The sequence below is a fragment of the Anopheles marshallii genome, chromosome 3 (genome assembly GCF_943734725.1).
Source record: "Anopheles marshallii chromosome 3, idAnoMarsDA_429_01, whole genome shotgun sequence".
Lineage (NCBI taxonomy): Eukaryota > Metazoa > Arthropoda > Insecta > Diptera > Culicidae > Anopheles > Anopheles marshallii.
In genome coordinates this window covers 73,416,287-73,435,904 of record NC_071327.1, presented here as the reverse complement: position 1 = coordinate 73,435,904, position 19,618 = coordinate 73,416,287, and the positions used below count along the sequence as shown (strand labels likewise).

Below are 19,618 nucleotides of genomic sequence, written 5' to 3'. Positions count from 1 at the left end.
TCCCCGGTTCGGTTTCGATGAATCCGAATGTAAGCAAACCGGGCGCGTGGAGTTTGGCTTTGAAGTTCAACAAATTATCCACCGACAGCCTAACCACCTCCGGGAGGCGGACGGGAGAATTCGCTCGCCCCGTACAGCCAATTGAATTGGGCTTTGAGGGCTTAATTTGCTGCTAGCACGCTTAGCCATTGCTGTTCTCGAGGCGTAATTGACACCAGAATTATCGGTTTTTCGGGCCCTGCACGGCCGGTAGCTTTTGTTTCGTTGCCAGGCGGATTGGATTCAATCGATTTGCTTTTATTGGCAGCATTGATTGGGTCGTACGCCGTGGTGCATATTTGGTGCTTTCCTTGGAACGCGCTTTGGTTTGTTGTAAAACAATTTCTTGAGGTTTTCGGAACTGCGTAGTCAGGAACGATAAAAAGGGTTACCTTTTGAGAGGAACTAAACATAGCTGGAGTTTCAACTTTCGAAGTGATTGCATGTTAAAGGAATTTCGTTCTCCAATTTTAAGAACTCTTGACAAGCACTTATCACAAACTACTTCGAAGGGCAGAATCCCTGATGTGAAGTTGCATAATGGAAATTCTCGCACAAAGCCTTATCAACCGGGATCTTCCCTTGGTATGATTTAGACATCTTACAACGCAACTGCCACAGCTCTAGATCTCTATCGAACAAAATGCACCGAACTCATGGAAGCATCTGTAAAACCGTTCTACCGTTAACGATTCCACGGCAAACAGATGCGGAAATGGACCTACTCGTTCTTATGCCCATTACCAGCTCGTGCCTTCATGTGTGCGCGTGAGTACGAGGTTGAAGTAATGCAGTGTTTACAAATGCAACCCATTTTGACTTGGTTTTTTAAAAGGTATTAGTTCAACCATGTCCACTTCTTTCTCAGCACAGTGTGTGCGTGTGTGCCAATTTTGCGTGGAATCGATCGCGATGCGTCTTTACGCACGAGAACACGCCGTTAAGTCTTGTTCTTTTTTGTACGTACGGTTGAAGTACCAAACAAGCACTGAGAATTCGAGCGTGGAGCAAAAAACTGGCAAACCGCACGTAATGAAACGCTCCGATCAGGTCAATAAAGCAACGTGGAAAATGTGCTTTGTTGGTTGGGAAGTTTCCTCCTTCCAAACCTTCCCAACCCCTTTCCCGCACAAATCGTCCTATTTTTAGCGGGCAGCACAACGGCGACGCACACAAGTCGATTGGTCGCCTGGTGTACATGAGTTTCGTATGCTTCGGACCGTGGGTCGGTGGGGCGGTTTGTTTATGCTCCACTTGACTGGAAAGATTATGAGAATATGATTCGATCAAGAAGGAGCGTGCATTCGAGCGTGCGGATGCGTGTTCATCCATATAAACATGTACCGTGCGGGAGGGGTTTTGTGGACGCGTTTGTTAATACTTGTTCCCCGTGCACGGCGATCGGCAGGCAGGATGGACGGGAAGCACGGGAAAACAGCAGGTTGTGGCCTGAACATGCGTGTAACTTGCCGTACGATGGAGTAACGCGTACAGTAAAGGGAACGGAATTCGATTTTCCGTTGCGTATCGATGACACCAATCGTTCGAACAATTGATGCAACAGACTCTCGAAGACAAGGCAATGCAGTTTCAGAAGCGTTATGATGAAATTACGTCAATGCAGAATTGCTATAATTAGCATTCTTGTGCTATAAAGTGGTTTATAAATCGAGTTGGTTGGTATAAAGACAGTCCCCAAGATACACGGTACCTCTTATATGCAGATTCAACCAACGCAGAGTAAAAATTTGACAGCTGCGTTAGTTCTAAGTACAAAATTCAGACAAAAAGGTAAAAAAATGGTTGCTTATGCCTACAAAATGGATTTAAAAAAGATTTGGTTGAAATTTCATTAACATTTTCTTTACAAAAGTCTCTAAAACCGTGCTGAAATCAAATTTTTCTTCTAAATTTCCGAGTGTTGTGGTGCACTAAACTGCCAGCACCATACTCGCCTGCGTAAAAGTTTCAAAGGCAGGAGGCAACAATCATAATCTCAAAACCAATTCGTATATTAAAGCGATTAATTGTAGTTACAAGTGACACGTGTTAAAAAACCTTTCTTTTGCGTTAAACAGTAAATGCGTGGATCAATCCTTACCAACCGTGGTGGAGCAAGCGACCCATAAAGATTTCGTTCGAAATCGGGTTCAAATAGGTTTCGAATAATCCGATTCTTCCGGAACCTATTGAACTCGCTACAGGAACCTACCGGAATCAACTGTACCTTTGTGCACCTGCGGTTTGGATTCAAACTGCAACTTCAAGTCGATCCGTTAAATGGGTCGTAAAACCCCTTACTAGGCCAAAATAAATCAACACTCTCCTGCTGAAACTACAATGCCCTCTAATGAAGAGTTTTCTTACGTGTTTCTACGCCAATTCGAAACGAATGATCCGCTGACTCGTAATTTTCCCCTAAACGCGTTTGCATTATCGGTTTTGTTCCAATTACTGTAGTCAATCATGCTATGAAGTTCATCGATGATTTGTTCGCCTCCCGGACCACCCTCATAATGCGGCGTGGCGTGATTTGACTGTCGGAGGGTGCCCATTTACATCTGCTGTCTAAACACCACCACGTCCGGACGCGCGAGTGCAGGAACATCGGCGGAGGGTGCAGCTCAGTTGTGCGTTCTTGAAATGTTTACTTGCGCTCACGCGTACATTGTGTGACGCAGGTCATACACGCCGTGGGGTGGGGTTCCCGGCTGCATGTTTAGCACCCACAACGCAGCACACTGGTTTTTATTGGTTAAGGAACGATCTAAAACCGGGTACGCTTACACCAGCGAAACTGCCTGATATTTTAAACAACGACGTCTGGCAATAGAGGAAAAGTTTCGTCCACCGGTTCCACTCTCCATGCTGGGCGGGTTTGGAATGCACGCACATGTGCTGCCCCCGAAACACCGCGATCCAAGAACTCAGCGATGTGCTCCCCTCTCGCGTGATGTTTGTGCTTCCCGTCACGTCTCACAATTCGATACGATTTGGAGTTCAATTCGTCGATGTTTTCTTAACCACTCGCCCTTCCCAAACCCATTGTCCTATCTGTTTCTGGCCCGTTTTCACAACCATAAGATGGTACGAAGGAAATGAAGCCCCCCCGCTCCTGCCTTGCCACCCAATTCCCCAGAGGTCCGAGTGGAAATTTTTGCTTCCGAACCCGAAACGGTGCCGGAAAAACGGTAAGACTCAGCTAGCCAACCAGTCAGTCGATCTTGCGCGCGCACTCGTGGTTAAACGTTTGCGTTCTCCGTAACAACAGTGCGGATTCGGGTGTTCGGGGTCGCGCTTTTACTTAAGTGTAAAATTTTATTCATCGCGAATTCGGAACCTGTTTATCTTCACCGTCGTACCATTCGACAGCGATCTCGCTCGCTCTCCCGTCGCCACTGCACTCCTGTTCGAGTGGGAATTTTTCACTTCCAGCACACGATCTGTCCGCCCGGAGGGAATTCTACGGCCGGTTTGCGCAACCGAGTGCTCTGCAGCTGAGTTAGTTTGTGAAAGTTTGCTTTCCACGGGTCACGGTATTAAGTGGATCCGTGCAGAATCGAGTAGATTTGCCGGGTACGGCGCATCGCATAGCAGCGAGTGATGTTTTGGCAACGTTTGCCGTTGAGTTTCGGAAAGAAAAGTGTCCATTGTGCATTGTGCAAGTGATTCAATTTTTGCGATTTTTCCAAAGGAAAAACAGAAAGGGAAAAAAAAATCATTCCCGTGTGTGCCGTGGTGGATGTGGCTAGGGCGTGGTGAAATATTCCCGTCGTGAGTGTTTATCGCTACCGGGTGATGGTGATATTGCTGGCCAGGGCAAAGAAACCCCATCCGAGTTTCACGATTGTCATATCAAATTACGAAGTTTGTGCGAGCGTGTGTCGGGAGCCCACATTCCCATTCTTTGGAGAAAAAATATAATAACAGCAGCAGCAAAACAGCTAAGTGCCTCGACAGATGAAAGTCTTTTCGCGCTATGTTTCGTGTGTGTTTGTGCCGTGAAGCGATGGTTGTGTGTTGAGGTGCGGTTAGCGCATAGTGCACTGTTGGTCTGACACGCTCAAGTCCAGTGTTTGGTTTGGCGAGTGGAAAAGTCGTCAAAAGCTTTCATCCCAAAACTTTGTGACAACGGTGAGCGGCACGGTGGGACACTATCGTCTCCGAACTTACCCCGCCCTGGACTGTCATCCCAGCAGCGCCGAGCAGATTACGATGATGGATAATGCTAGCATTTGGTATTATGATCCGTTATGGGTAAAGCCGTGTTTTTCTTGCCTGTTCTTATAGTTTTGCCTGCCAGCTTCTAGCGCATCTTCCCATTTAGCAACAGACGTCGTATGAATTATGCCCGAATATGTTGGCACACACATTTGTTCCATTTTGTAAAAGAAGCGAGTCGGTGTGATGATTGAATCGTTGGTGAATACCTTTTTAAGAAGCGAAAATTGCTCAGATGTTTACTAAATGTTTCTTTTAACAATGATCCTATTTCTACTAGAAGATGAATAAATGTTGTGATCATTATTTTGGAGGTATTTTCTAAAAAGTATCCAAATATTCCTAAATCATTCATTCCAAATGTGAAATGCTTATTTGAATATAGTTCCAATCAACCGCTAATACACTGTGATTTAGTTATACTTTTACGAGGAAAAACCTTGTAGCTCTTACATCTTTATACTGTTCGATTCACCAAACCTTGCCATGTGTGTTGCGCATGTACTGATTTACCATTGGAGTTGCAAAATGATGCCCAAAGCAATCGCTTAATTTCAACACATTCTCACCAACGAAAACCGATTGCCAGGAAGGTATGGTTAAGCGAACAACTTGGCCACCTTCTGCAAGGGATTGGGCCATCTTTGGGTGTTGCACCTTGTGCGCTGTTCAACTGTTCTTTCTTGCTTCACCATCACCACCAACAACAACAAACAGTCGGTACCCCGTTCACGAACCCACCCGAGACCGTGTAGGAAGCGAAGCTGTTTGCTAGTGCTGAGGCACATTTGTACTTGGCCCGTGAGTGTAAAATGAAAACGTAAAACCAGAGGGCGTTGAATGAAAGGTTTGAAACATGCTGAAGTCTAGATGGAAACGATTTATCACTCGCTCTTCCGTTGGCCGGGTTTCTCGTTCTCGCACATCGATCGTTTTGCCAGATGATTTTGGGACGGGGCTCTGACTCAGTACTTTGCACGGGATGTATGTGCAACTGTGTGCACATGTGTGCCGGTACAAAGCACCAGTACGTCACATGAGCGGTGGTGGAATTAACGGCAAGAAGTCGCAACGCTACGTGGGGATGTGTTTACTCACTGGTAGTTGGTCTGTGATTGGCACGGATCGATCGTTTGACTACGCGGCAAACGATGCCCGTGAGGGAACGTACAGCGGGGCCCTGCGAGCGCGAGGGGTCGTTATGTTGATGGTTCGAAATTAATTTCATTAAAAAATCAATGGAAATGCTCACCATTTGTACACACTGGCTGAGCTGGGTAAAAAGAACTCCGGGCCAGGGATGGCATTTACAGGTGCGGCTTGGGCCGTAGCAGGTGAGAAGGGTTGTAATAATGGGCAACTGTGATGTGTGATATTTCGATTCGAATTTAAGGGCACACTGTTAGTTGTGTTGGGAGGAATGCAAGAGGGAATCTTTAGTCCAACAAAACATTTTAGCAATAATTAACATTAAAAAACAGTTGAAAAAGGAGTACCAAAAAAGCTTTCAAACATGTTTAACTATTTTAATTCTCCTCATCTACTCGTCTCAAAATTTTGTCTTACCTAGAAACAGTTATACATGGCATAACATATTGGTTAAACAAATGAAGCACCAAATAGAAGGTAAAGAAATTAGTCACCGTTATGATACAGTATGCAGCAGTTTATACAGTAACATAAGCAATAACTGTTGAAACAAGCATAACATTTCATTTTTATATTATTTTATCTGCTTTTAAAAATGGCATTGCAGGAGGCAAACACTCGCTTAACGGAATTATGATAGGATCAAGAGAACTAAATTTTCTATAAAATATGTATTATCTAGAACTGTACTTGGGGTCATTTGTTTTATAAATATAATCTTTGAAAGCAACACGAATCTATAAATGGAAAACCTGTGTAACATAGATTTCCATAACCTTCATAAACTCAAAGAAATGTTTTCCGTGAGATTTTCTCACAAAAATTAAGTGTTTCTTGGCAAAAGCCTCAAATCGAACATTTTATCACTGCCGCAAAATTTTTCTTACAGCGTTAAATAACACTGGAAAACAATTCGATAACATATGGTTTTCAATTTTGAATGAAAGAAGTTTTGTGCGAACTGATAAGGCACGCTGAACCATACTCTGCTAGGAGCTCGGGTGTTTTCCTACTTAGTGAACAAAGTACTTGGCGGCTCCATTTCCATGCCACTAGCAACGAGATTGTGGCAGAAGAAACCCGACATGTGGGATTTGTACCTACACACACTTCACGTTGCACGCTTATCAAGCAGCCACTAAACCACGAGATACAAACATGAACCCCTTGCCTTCTCTTTCACCTTCGCTCACTCACTCACGATCGTCCTCTGCTTGTGCCTCCATCGCTGGATTGTGCATCGAACAGGAAGCTTCAAACGAAGCCAAACTGTTGCGAACGCTGGCTGCGCTTTATAGTGTGATCATTGAAGTGGCTTCACCCCGTCCGCGAGGGCTTACCCCGACGTTGAGCTTCTTGAGTTTTCATGAGGTTTTAATAAACTTTCGTAAAATAAAATAGCACGCAACTTGTTCATTTATTATGTAAGTTGTTTCACACTCGAACATTCTCCCCCCATATACGGGGTAAAACTCGTGCCAATACGTGGCTGCTTGCGGGTCGTAGTTAAACCTTCGAGCCGGGTTCGAGTGGTTTTGGTCGTATGAGTTTTTTGTTTTCTGCTTCGCTTTTGATCCTTCGCTTTCTTGGCTGGTAATCCTTTCCCGTTGTGTGCTTGGTGTGAAACATCCTTCCGCGGGGTTTTGTATCGAAACGGTGGGTATAGGGTGGCCAACCGATTATTCCTCCCACGGTACAATCGCGTGCCCTACGCTGGGTGGTAGCGAGCAGTGAGCAAGACCTTTCGATTTTGATACGGGGATTTTTTTTTCTGCTTCGCTTTCCCTCAGTTCGGCATGTTTTCTCTACCACACTGCCAGCCTTGGACGTTTCACGACCATCTCTAAGTAACACCACCGAAAGCACCGAAACACGACACTCCGAAACGCTCGCTACCGTTTGCCAGCGGTTCCGCCCAACGTTGGGTTGGGCTTTATTTTAACGGGGTCGTGAAAAAATCCTACCACGTCCGATCCAATGTGTGTAGAGGGAGTTATAACTTTTAATTTGAAACATGGTTAAATAATCGCTCGGGTGAATTTTCCAACACACCGTGTCGGATGTGTGCTGCGAAGGCGAGTAGTGGCCTCCTTGTTGACTTGTTTATTATGCAAGAGACGCGTGCGCGCCCGTGTGTGGGTGTGTGTGGCGTAGCACTGTAAGGGATCAACGGGCGATAATGCCTTTTGGGTTCCTTCCCAAAAAACCATCTCTTACAAATTTGGGAAGGTCTAAAGTTTTAAAAAATTATGCGCCGGGCCACTTGTTGAGAGCACATAATCGCTCCTTCGAGTGCTTGTTTGCTAATTATGATTGTGATTTGTGGCACGAGTTTTCACCCCGATTATGGGGCTTGTGTTTCGTGTACATGTGTGTAAAGTTGATTATCGTTCGTTTCTCTTATTTTGCTGAATTTTATTGCAAAAACTAACGATTCAGTATGTTAAACTTCCAAAGAGTAATACGGTTTAAACAAAATTTCCATAGCAATCGTAAACTATGCAGAGGCAGTTGCTAAAGGAACGGCAAAACTCGGGAATGGGAACTACCCTTTACGGCATGTGGGCATTTTCCTTCATTCCACCTTCAACCCAAACAAGGCATTCGAAGCACCTGTCTGGACGTTAATACTTATATTTTTATTACATTTTTTCCTCCTATCAGTCGGACGTTTACGACATCCATTACAAGGTGGGTTTCTCCTTACGTTTATCTGTGTGTGTTTGTGCAAATGGTGGCCACAACCGTCCCGACCTTCAGACGGTGCTAACACATCGTGCAAATAAAAAAAAAAACACACACACACACTGTTTTGCGAAATGGTTTCGAAAAATATCGCAACAATGAGTCTCAGGTGTCCTTTTTCTTAATAGCTGTTGCAAAATTCAATTCGCGCAAAACATTCGCCTTCGGGTGGTGTCGTTGCGGGAGCGAATGGAAAGTTTCGCCCACCCCCGGTCAGTGGAAATAGTTGGGCCAAGTGCACGATGAAGACAACTAGCCCGGCGAGACACGACATAAAAGTGGCCTCGGTTGACTTACGCCCCGACTGCACCCGATGGTATCGTCACTGGCCACTGTAATGGGAAAGTTCCTGCAACCATACCGCACGGTGTGGTAAAGCGGCGGATGGCAAATGGTGTTCGGGATAAATCTTCCTAATGTTTTGTGCTTGGATGGTTTTAAAAAGTATATTTTCAGATCGAACCCCCTGTGGGGACCGTTTACCTGCAGCGGTACCGCATCCGCCGGAGTAATCTAACAGCTTAGTAGAATTTGATCAAACATGTATGAATGTTTTTACTGGTGATCTTGTTTGCCTGAAGGAATTCTACTTCGATGAAAGTTTGTCCACCGGCATACATAAATGTTTGTCTCAATGTGCGAAAGTATTATGGTAGGTAGATGCTGCTTCCTAAAAAGTCACCACCAAATCCTTGAAGAAGTTGGAACCTCTTCGCTCAGGGGTTCTAAAAGTTCGTCCAACTTACGAAAACTTGTGGAGCAATAACTCTGCACATCTCGGACGACCGACCAGCAAGCCTGCAGTGCACTTCGGTCCCCGTGACATATGGAGGGGGTGAGCCTTACATCGAGATCCCTGACCGACCGCCACAGTGGGAGAACACTTTTTGGGTAGTAAATTTTTAATACCACTAATGCTTCTCCACTGACATCGTGATAAGTTTATCATAGTTAACGATGCTACCGACTCGGGGCGGTGGTGCACGCTCGGTACAACGATTCACTCCGACATCACCGTCGATGGGCATCACGAAACGCAACCTTCATGCAGAAACAGATGTCCAATCAACTCGTGCCGTTGAAGGGCAGACCGAAGGACGAAAAAGTTCAAACCCAAGTGCCCACTTTCCAACCCGTCCCTTCGATTCGTAGCCAATCGACATCGACGGTACACTCGACGGGCAATAATGCACGCGTGTGCCGTTCGAAAACGAAGAGGTTGGGTCATCATTCTTCCAGTGTGAGGGCGACCCGAGCGACCCGAGGCGATGACATTCGTGCAACGGTGTCTACCTTGGGGTACCTGAACGGGTGGAAATGGGGTTTTCGTTGAAATTCATCACACAAACCAGCCGTCGCTTCTCTTAGCCACCGGTCGGCCTCAAAGTCAGCGATTCAGGCACGCTACGGTGTTGCTACATCCTTGGAGGACTGCTGGTCCGGTCCAAAGGGTCGTGACATTCACGACGGCACAGTCGACCAAACGGCACAGATCTCATGTACAACTCATTGATAATATGTGCACATAAAACGATTTCAAATTGATTGTATAGAATTATCGGTATGTGCGCCACATGTTTGTTCCTCCGTTAGTTCCATCCTTTCCACACACTTGACTACGCTCCACCGGTTCCGCCGATACACACGGTACGATGCCCTTCGGCTGGTTCGGCCGGTGTGTGGCCTTCCAATCTCGTACGATCTCGATGCTAAGAGGTGAGTTCCTGTGCATGTGTGCGTTTATGTGATACTTGATGATTGCTCGATTTTCGCTGATTCAGCAATCGTCCGATACGATAGGTTGTCTATTACCTTCACTCCCTGCTATTGCTTGGGGAAATGAATCTTAGAAAGGCACCGTATGCCATCATGCCCTTACAGTGAGAAATTTGAAAGTGTCATAAAGCTAGTTAATTTATATAATAATTTCATTAAAAAAATTGTTAAAACAACATCAAAACAGACATTTAAAACTTGAAGAATATTATTTGAGCTGTTGAAACTTTTTACTAATCTTGAAGGTATTAATTTGATTTGTTCATACTTTAAATCAGATATTTTAGAAACTTGAATTATTATTAAAATAAAACCTGCTAAATTCTGCAATTTAATAGAATTTCATAGAGTTTCTCCGGTCAAAACTCACAATGGTGCCTGCACCCACTGTGCGCCTTACCGATTGCCCGGGGGCTTTTCTTCACACACCGTCAGCAGCTGGTCGGCATCCATCCTTTAATCGCCAGCCTATTCTAAGCGATGTGATCGGGTTAGTGTATCAAGCGGAAAGATAGCGGTCCATATCCTTTCGGTCCCGGGGCCCGGGTTTGTTCCATCCTCGAATCTCGAGCGTGAGAAAACCGAACGCCATTGCATTCGGTCAAAAGCATCATGTTTGCACTGTACATAATCAATGACATTTTCAGACGCATGCTTCCCTTCCCGTTTGCTTCTGTCGCACGTTTTACCACTCATGATTCGAAGCGAACGACAGTTTTGTTCAATGAAAAACGCCATTTGGAATTAGTCGACCAGTCGGACGGAGTCAAGAAAAAGTGTGACGCAAGCACTCCAGCCCCGACTGGTAGTGCGACTAGTCCGAAACCGGTCGCCATTGTGACGATAAGACACACACCGGCTGGAAGGCGACGTCCGACGACGGAAAACGTTTGATTGAGATCGAGTTGGTAAAAAATCAATGAATGCATTAAAGCACGTGTGTGGCAGATAGTCGGTGTGGTTGGTTATGATTGATGATGAGACTGATGATTATGATGTTCAACGATTCACCTTTAATCGATCGATCTTGATCACGGTACAAACAATGTAACCTTAACCAAGGTTGTTGAAGCCTAATGCTTGTGGGACAAATTAATGGTAAAATGTTGTATTATTCACGTCTCTAACAGTTCCTGGAATTCCCAAATGGCAACTTAATTTGAAAATGTAGTTACAATTATTATTTAATAATCTCGCCCAGCATCATTCGTTGATTTCCATCCGATTTTAAACTGAATACTCGCATCATTTATTGAAGAGTGGCGTGCTGAGGTATACAAAAGGAAAAAAAAACTCCCAGCTCAATGCCACAACCAAATGCCTTCCAGTGTCAGACATGTCTGAGATTGATCGTGCCATGTTCGAAAATGCAGAAAATGACGAAAGCAGAGATGGGGCCAGGCTATTGTTGAAATTTTCTTGAAAGATTTTCAACCCCCACCAGCACGGGAATCAATTTCAGCTGGTTTCATCTGCACAGTAAAGGGCGAACAACGAAAAAAAAAAAAAAACAAGGCAGAAGAACCCCGGGGTGGACAACCGGTGTCTAGGGTGCATCGGTTTCGCAGCGGTCACATAAATGATTATTCATGTTCTTTCCCATCATTGGATGGTGTGTGGTCGTTGCTGTGGAATTGCTTTTTATCGTTTGCCCTCGATGCACTGGCCTTCCTTTTTTTATTTTGGGTGCCGATTCGGTTTCACACTGGACTATTTTTCGCCCGGTTTTTTTGTAGCGTAGCTCTCTTTTTCTCTCGTTTCCCTGTTTGCTTCATGCATTTCCGGTAGCAGAGCAGAGAAGAAGCTGCGTTCGGAATGGTTTCAGCTTTTTATTTTCTTTCATGTTCCTTTGCATTCTGAAGCGCTCTGGTGCTTGCATGCTGCTTCGTACGCTATTTTGTCTCGCCTTGGTCGACCGTAAACGAAGTTTTAAAAGCGTTCAAATGCCTCGGAACCGCTCGGCTCTATTGGCTAGTTCTCCATCCCCCACCCATGTCTACCCGCAAACCACGCCGGCCGATGGGAGATGATTCCATGATAGGTTATCGGATGGCAAAATGGACTGATGACTTGAATCAGTGGGGTGAGCGCCAATAGAGAGTGTATGGAAGAAAGCAAAAAAAAAACCTCCCCCGAAAGCATCCTTAGGCAGACACCGGGTAATTGGGGAAACGGGAATGGGAACATTAATCACTCGACAGCAATTTGCCACCCTCTTCGGGAAACATGGATCACAAGAAGCTGTAGCAACACACAAAAAACACTCCCACCCACACACACACACACGTACTTTCCATCCGGAATGTTCTGGAACGATAGAGAGCACCAGAATGAATCAGTACTTCGAGAAGAGCATTTCGGGCGCCTTTTTGCACTGTCAAGTGCGAAAGTTCCAAGCACACGGTGCAGGGAAGGCAGGCATGGATATTGTGAATCTTTAACCAACACCAGGCATTTGCGGTTTTTATATTCGTGTCAGTGTTGCCTGCGAGCGCCGGCTGAGCTGTGCGGCCACACTCCGTGCTATGTGTGTGTCGTGGTGCGAAATTTCAAAAGTGCCTGATTTAATTACCACAACTTTCCACAGTCATCAAACTTTCAATGGTCCCTCGGGTGACGTATGCGGCACGGCGGGAAGAGATGCGGTGGGAGGGGTTGGTGGGAAAGAACGCGAAGAAACGAGGGATGAAATCAGTGCCAGTGAATAGTGTCAAACTAGTTCGCTTGTATTGGTGCGAGCGTCAGAATTTGCTGGGCAACGAGTGAGAAATATCTCGGCTCAAGTGGGATTACAACCGAGCGGGAGCGGCGGGATAAGAAAACGATGCAGACGAGCGGGAACAGTTCGGGAGGAGATGGAAGCAGAAAAATCCCAATTCACTGCTGAACATAATCATGCTTGTTACCCCGTAGCCGCAACGCTTTTGTGTGGGGATTGCGCCAGAAGTGTATGTAATTTATGCATTTCATTTCTAGTCAACCGCAGCTCGTCAAGTATCATTAAAAAGCCTTAATTCCAGTCAACAAAAGGTTGCACGTCTGTGGCGATCTCTATTGCCTACCCGCCACGGTATCATACAATGACATGCCATCCGGGTGTAGGTTTCCGTCCTAGAGTGGGTTTTTCAGCAGAGTGGCCAACCAGGCCAGCTGTTATCACCGTGCAAGACTAACGGTCCCGTCGACGGGCTCTGAAGGATCCATGGAATGCATAATTACGGCCATCTTTCTGCCAGGTTCGCTGCATTTGTGTGCGCTCAACATGTGTAGGGATTCGTAAGACATTCCGTCATTCAAGTGTCTATATTGACAGAACCCAGCATCGTGTGTACGATGGACTGCCTGGTTATGTTAACGATGGTCTAAATGCTTGAGTTTACACCACCTAGACGACATCATGTTACATTGTTTCGAAGCAGGAAATTTTTCGTGTGTCTCCAAGGGGGAAGTGAATTCCAAAGGACATCCTGCACAAAAGATAGTCCTAAGAGATATTACAGACAGCAGGGATATGCTATTTGCATATGAGAAACATTAGCTTTACATTGCAGTCTGACCAGCAGACCCCCTCGAGATCGTCGGTTCTCTGTCGTTGAAAGAAGCCCTCTGCATTTTACTGTGCGGTCGTTTGTTTTACTAAAATCATTTCTCTGCATCTTCCATTTCAGGATAATGGAGGCCAATGTCTTCGTTCAGAAGAGATCGCCACCTCTTCTGGCGAGATGAATCGGTACGTCACTGTGTTGTCAAAAGCTAGCACCATCTTCATGCGTTGCTCAAACGATTTTGAATGTACAACTCAGCAAAAAAAAAATCGCTCCATGCACTACACGATCGTTCGTTTGCAAGATCCGTTCGTTTTGTTATTTTCTCAATTTTCTTTCCGGTGTGTTGTTTCTTGTTTGTTGTGTTCGCTTCTGGATGTTCTTATAAGTCTGCGTGAACGATGTTTGCGAAACTGCGTGCTTGCAAACGCAAGGATCACTGCTGATCGCGATCGTGTTTTGGCGAAAATGGAATGAAGAACGAGCTAGCTTTTGATATAGATGGTGTCATATGTGGCTTGTGTTGTTCGTGTCAATTTGTGTTGGATTGTGTCGGTGTGGTTTCGTTTCGTTTTGTTTTTGTTTTCTTTGTCTACAACTGATTCAGTTACACGGTTCTACACTATGCTCACAAAGCGTACTCTTTTGGGTTTCTGGTTCTTGTTTTCTACATTTCTTATGCACGATGTGTTCGTGGTCGTCTGTGTAAACGTGTTATTTCTTATCACCTTTTTGTGTTTTTGCTTCAATTGGTCGTAAAGTGTGTCGTTAATAGATGAACAGTTTTGTTTCTTTTCTAATATTATTAAACTATTATCAATTTATAATTTTAAAAAACAATAAATACACATATGATTTACGTATCAGCTTGATGTTGTGAAAACTAGCTGCACAAACGAACCATTATGAATGGATGATCAACTATTACATATGCGCGTCCGCTGATGAGAGTAAAAGGGATAAGCTTACAATGTCTTGTACAGTTTTTCTTCTCACATTTACTCACTAATAAGCTACGGTAAAGCTAAACCCAGGATGCATGAAACAAGGTCTTTGCCAACCGCTGACACTTAAACCAAATTCTAACGACCTTCAAAAAAACCCAAAAAATACTACTTTGGCGTCTACTTCCGTAAGCCATCATCCACCGCTAGGGTTAGATTCGGACAGGTAGCAAGTGTGGTTTTCTGATAAAACTGCTGCACTCGAGCACCGCCACAATCCGGTTCGTCTGGAGTGCTGTGCATAAATTTCCCACCGTCAACCATCCGTGGAGCTCTTGAGGAGGGAAAATGTCACGATAAATAAAAAGGAGTCCCAGGTGTGGGAACAGAAGTGACTGTGTACGTCTGATGCTTTTCTCTTTAGACTCCATCTTCACTTCCTGAAGATATCCTAAGGCAGAGCTGTTGCCCGTATCCGCTAGCTGTCGTTTTTAAGGAATTCCAAAGCCCCAAGTCTAAGTTGTCACCAGTGTCTAGATGGTGCAACCTGGCAAGTAGACAGCAGTTCGACGGATTTCCGTTGGAAAGAGAGAGAGAGCGAGAACGAGAAAAAGAAAAGAAAAGAACGATTGCAAGCTGCTGTTAAAAAGAAAGAAGCGGAAGCAAGTCAAGTTTTGGGGTAATTTTTTCCACCAGGAAGGTGACGCACAGAAAGATTCACCTTTTGCTAGCCAAATTCGTGTCTCGTACTCGTTAGGTGCATATCATTTTAACCCTTGTTAGTACACGTCATGTTCCGTGAATATGAAATTTCCGCCAATCTGTTTCCTGAGGATTTGGCTACCTTCTTTTTTGGCAGTTTTGGGTGTTTGGGTAGGAATTTTAAGTGTGTGAATGCATCCGGAATACCCAAAAGCGGTACCGAGAAAGAAGACACGTTAAATGTCCTTAGCCTACAACACATTTGTTTAGCGTGCTTTATTAAATAAATTATACATTTAATTTTACAGCTGAGCAATTTTGATAAGTAGCTGTAGTTCCCATAAAATCTTATCTCAAATGTGCCTTTTTTGGTCTCTAAATTGCGTCACCAATTTTAGTTGTTTTTCCTAACATTATTGAAAGCGTAGCTTTTGTTCTTGGCGCTTATGACAAGGCAGTAAGTTTTTTTTTCAAAGCTTGCCCTACTTTCCCAACCTTAAATGAGCACTCTGGCAAGAAGCTCGTCATCAAGAAGGGCTTTGCTGTTAGTGCCGAAAGCCATCCACAGACGCAGTGGGGCTAACACACTGCACAATTGGAAAACATTTCTCCGAGTGACTTTCCAGCTTCCCGACAGAAAGCGTTCCACTTCGCACGGTACGCAAGGGCCTGCTTAATTATGCCCCTGTCTTTTCATTATCTTTAATATTATTATTTGATCCTTTGTTGGCACGAATGGGTGCCACGTTTTCGCGCACAAAATGCAATCCAGCGCGCGAAGATGACTGATATAACTGTGTCTGCTGCTGTGTGCACTTCAGCTGCAACTTTGGCACCGTGGGCTTTTCTATTTCATTAATATTTCTTTGTTTATGCACTTTCGGGGCGGATATGAAACAAGCGCAACGGAGTGTTCCCCGTGTTGGGTCTGGAGAGCCCGGTCTGGAAGAACATTTCCTGGCATTTGATGATGATGTTGTTCTTGCCCAAGCCCGATCGAAAGTTTGGCACTTCCTGGTTGGATTATTTCTTCCAACTTTCAACTTCGGTTGGTTGGAAAAGTTTGTCCAGCGTTTTGCTTCTTTTTCGCTTTGCTATTTGCTTTGTAAGTGCCTTTTAGTACAGATTTCCATCCAGAATAAAATAAAAAAAAAACAGCAAAGTTTTCGCCATTTTTACTGAAACGCCCATTTTGTCGACCACCAAAATGCACAACTGCCTTTCACCGGGCAAAGCGGGTTGGGCTTAGTATAAACGTCTATATACGATCTTTTTTTTCTGCGTCTTCTTCTTCTTTTTCTTCTTCTTTTCCCACACTTGCACCTTGGTGGCTGGTGGCACTGTGGAGTAGATTGTGCAAAGTACTGCAACCGGTTATGCACAGTGTCCTGTGCAAAAGATATTCCAGCGAATTGATAAAGCCCTTCACCGAAGTGCAAAGCGGGAAGCGAAAAGGAAACAAAAGCGCACCCGGGCGCACGGACAAAACACAAATCCGTTCGGGTGGAAGGGTTCGCCGGTACCCCAAACTTTGCCCCCTAGTGAAGTCGAGAAAGAAACCTGACATCTTTATTCGAAAATGTTTTGAATGCCCACCGTGCGATGGACAGACCGAGCCCGGGTTTTGCGTCCTAACGATCGGTTTCTGTGTCGAGCGAAAGTTCTCGCTTTCGTTATCCGTCCGCCCACGTCACCTAGCCGTTTACAATGCTTGATTCTTTTCATTTTTCTCGCTCAAAGTTGGTTTCGAAAGTTTGTTCGCAATCTTTATTATTATCAGTTTGCTGGGCCGTGTATTTTTCTCTTCGCGTCTCGTACACTTTCTGTTCCGCTTTCGAGCTTGTACCGTTGGAAAAATGAGTTTTTGAAGTGGTGCCTCACCCCCCGCAATCGGTGGGCGAATCGGTGAAGCATCGAATTTGTTTGGTAAGCCAAAAATGATGAGAATGCCAGCAAATTATCGGAATGTTATCGCCAACCACGACGAAGTGACGCTGTTGATCGCTGTCAAGCAGAAAATCGGCCCCGTTTGTGCTTGGGTGGGGTTTTACCCCAGCACCGAGAGGTAAAACTTTACTGCTCTAACGAGCAAGTGAACGTTCATGAAGAGAAACGGTTGGATAAAACCAGATTTTATTGATAGTTATTTGTTGGTTACCTCATATTGGTGTAGAGCTGTCTAATTTCATAAATGTGACACATTGTAGTAGAGTATATTATTTCACTTCGGAATGGAGGTTAAAAATATAAAATAATAAATTTATTTTTGAGAATTATGGCCATTTTCAGGTTAAATGTCACATGTTGATTAGAAAAATAATTCACTTTGCAGGGTTTTCGAGGATTATATGGACATGTTCAACAGAACTGTTGAGCAACCGTCGAAAGTGGTTACTGACTACGCGGTTGCTATGGATTTGACAGATGCAGTGTTGATATTTGCGGTACACTGTACTAGTAGCAGTGTTGTCAGAAACACCATTCGAGGGTTGTTCAATAATTCTGCCAAACTTGCCTTTTTTATTTTAGGTTCAATTTAATAACACACTGAAGAGATCAAGTATAATTAATTAATCTCGCTGAAAATGTCAGCATAATCCTCTGAAACCCTGTATTGTTTCATGGATCGAAATATGTCCAACTAGCACAACCATTGTTCAATTATATTTTAACTAGTGCAGCAAGAAATTTGAACCAAACATCATAGAATTTTCAAACAAATGGTTGTAATGCAATGTAACAATAATAGTTGCCTTTGTAGCGGATGTTAAACAGTCCTGGATGTAGACTAGCTAACTCATGCGAAAGGTTGTTATTGCCGATTATTGCAAACAAACATAAAGCGAGTGAACCGCTTCGATCGCGCTCGATAAAGATCAAAGCAAATGGTGGTGAGATAGATCGCTTTGATTTGAATTCTGTTTTATTTTTTATTTAACAATTCTAGCTCCCGTTTCCAATCCCAATGCCCTATCATTCCATTCTACCCACCCAAAGTGAATGCAATGCCGCTGTTCATACCTTTGCTCTTGATTTTGTTAAATTCTCAGTTTGGCTGCGGAAAAAACAATTTCCCCCTCAGAATTTTTCCATTCTGTTCGATCCGTTTGATATTCGCTTGGTGGTGGTTTTGTGCTGTTGCCGCCTCGTTTAGTTTGAAAATTCATATGAATTTAAATTTCGTGTAATTTGCGTTTTATCGTCTGTGTACTTTTGTGGTTCGATGTAACATCACCGTGGTTACATCCCTGCCTGCCTACGCTACGACAGTGCCCGATACTGTACGTGCGTGTTTTCGATCGTGTATGCAGGCCGATGATGCTTTCCGTTCTGTTGCGTTGCGTGAATGTTTGTTTATTTGTTTGTTTTTTCTTTCGTTTCGTTCAACAACTTTTTCGCTTGAATTTTCCTTTTCGGTGTACCGTTTCGATGTGCGTTTGTGTAGGTACGTGTGTGTCTGTGTGAGTGATGTGTGCGAATATATGTGCACGATTATATGTTTGATATGATCCACCTGTCAGTGTGGAATGGAGTTCAGTGGATGGGATGGGTGGGCGAGGATGGGGATGAAAGTGAATGCATTTGACTTGTGCGTCCGTGCTTGCTTTCGTGCTGAGCCCTGTACATGTGTGTTTGTGTCGCTGTGTGTTCGTGTTTTCATTACGATGCACTCACTACACTATCCCGTGATTATCGATGTGTGAAGCGAAACGAAATTAAAATTCGTTAAATCTTCGTTTTTGGATGTTTTTCATCGTGTTTTTTTTTTCGTTTTGTTTCCCTTTCTTTATTTTTCGTTTTCGTTGTTGTGCACCGTGTAGCCATGTTTGCTGTTGAATAATTTTTTTCCTTCGTTCTGTTTTTCCATTTTCGTTTCCCTTTTTTCCCACCATCCCTCCCCCACCGTTTCGTTTCAGGTAAGTTTTGAGCGGAACTCAGGACGGGTTTTGGGGACGCAGCATTAAAACAGCACTGGAAATACGAACAAAATCCAACCGATTGGTACCATTCGATCCACCACCACTGCCACATCCACATGTGACGTGTGTCCATCAGCAGAAGTTTTGCACGCATTCCAATGCATCGGGGCATTGGGGGCAGCGTTCCGGTTACCGCTGTGTGAGTTATAGAAGCTATTTTCCTAATTACACCATATCGGGTATCAAACAAACAAGAGAGAGAAAGAGGGAGGGAGTGAGATAAAAAAAATACACCAGTATGCAATCGATGTAATTTCAAATTACTGCCAGCCAATTTCCGACTTCCAGGCCGCGTGTGCAATTATTTTCAATTACTACCGATTAAAATTACACTGCCCGGGTGAGATATTTACCATTCGGCGTATTTTTGGAACCACCGCGCTTTTCTGTGCCCCCAATCGCAATTCCAATCAATGGGGTAGGCCAAAACGGTGTTATTATTACGGTTGCGTGCGGGGGACTCGGTGGTTTTGCCGTTCATCGTTCATTATTTATTCAACTAAAATTTCAACATTCC

The 19,618-nt window shown here is 44.3% G+C and overlaps 1 protein-coding gene across 1 annotated transcript in view; it reads left to right on the top strand.

Moving 5' to 3' along the window:
- LOC128715405 (CUGBP Elav-like family member 4) overlaps nucleotides 1-19,618 on the top strand; it is a 303,826-nt gene that overhangs the window by 30,175 nt on the left and 254,033 nt on the right. The gene's annotated exons all lie outside the window — the stretch shown is intronic.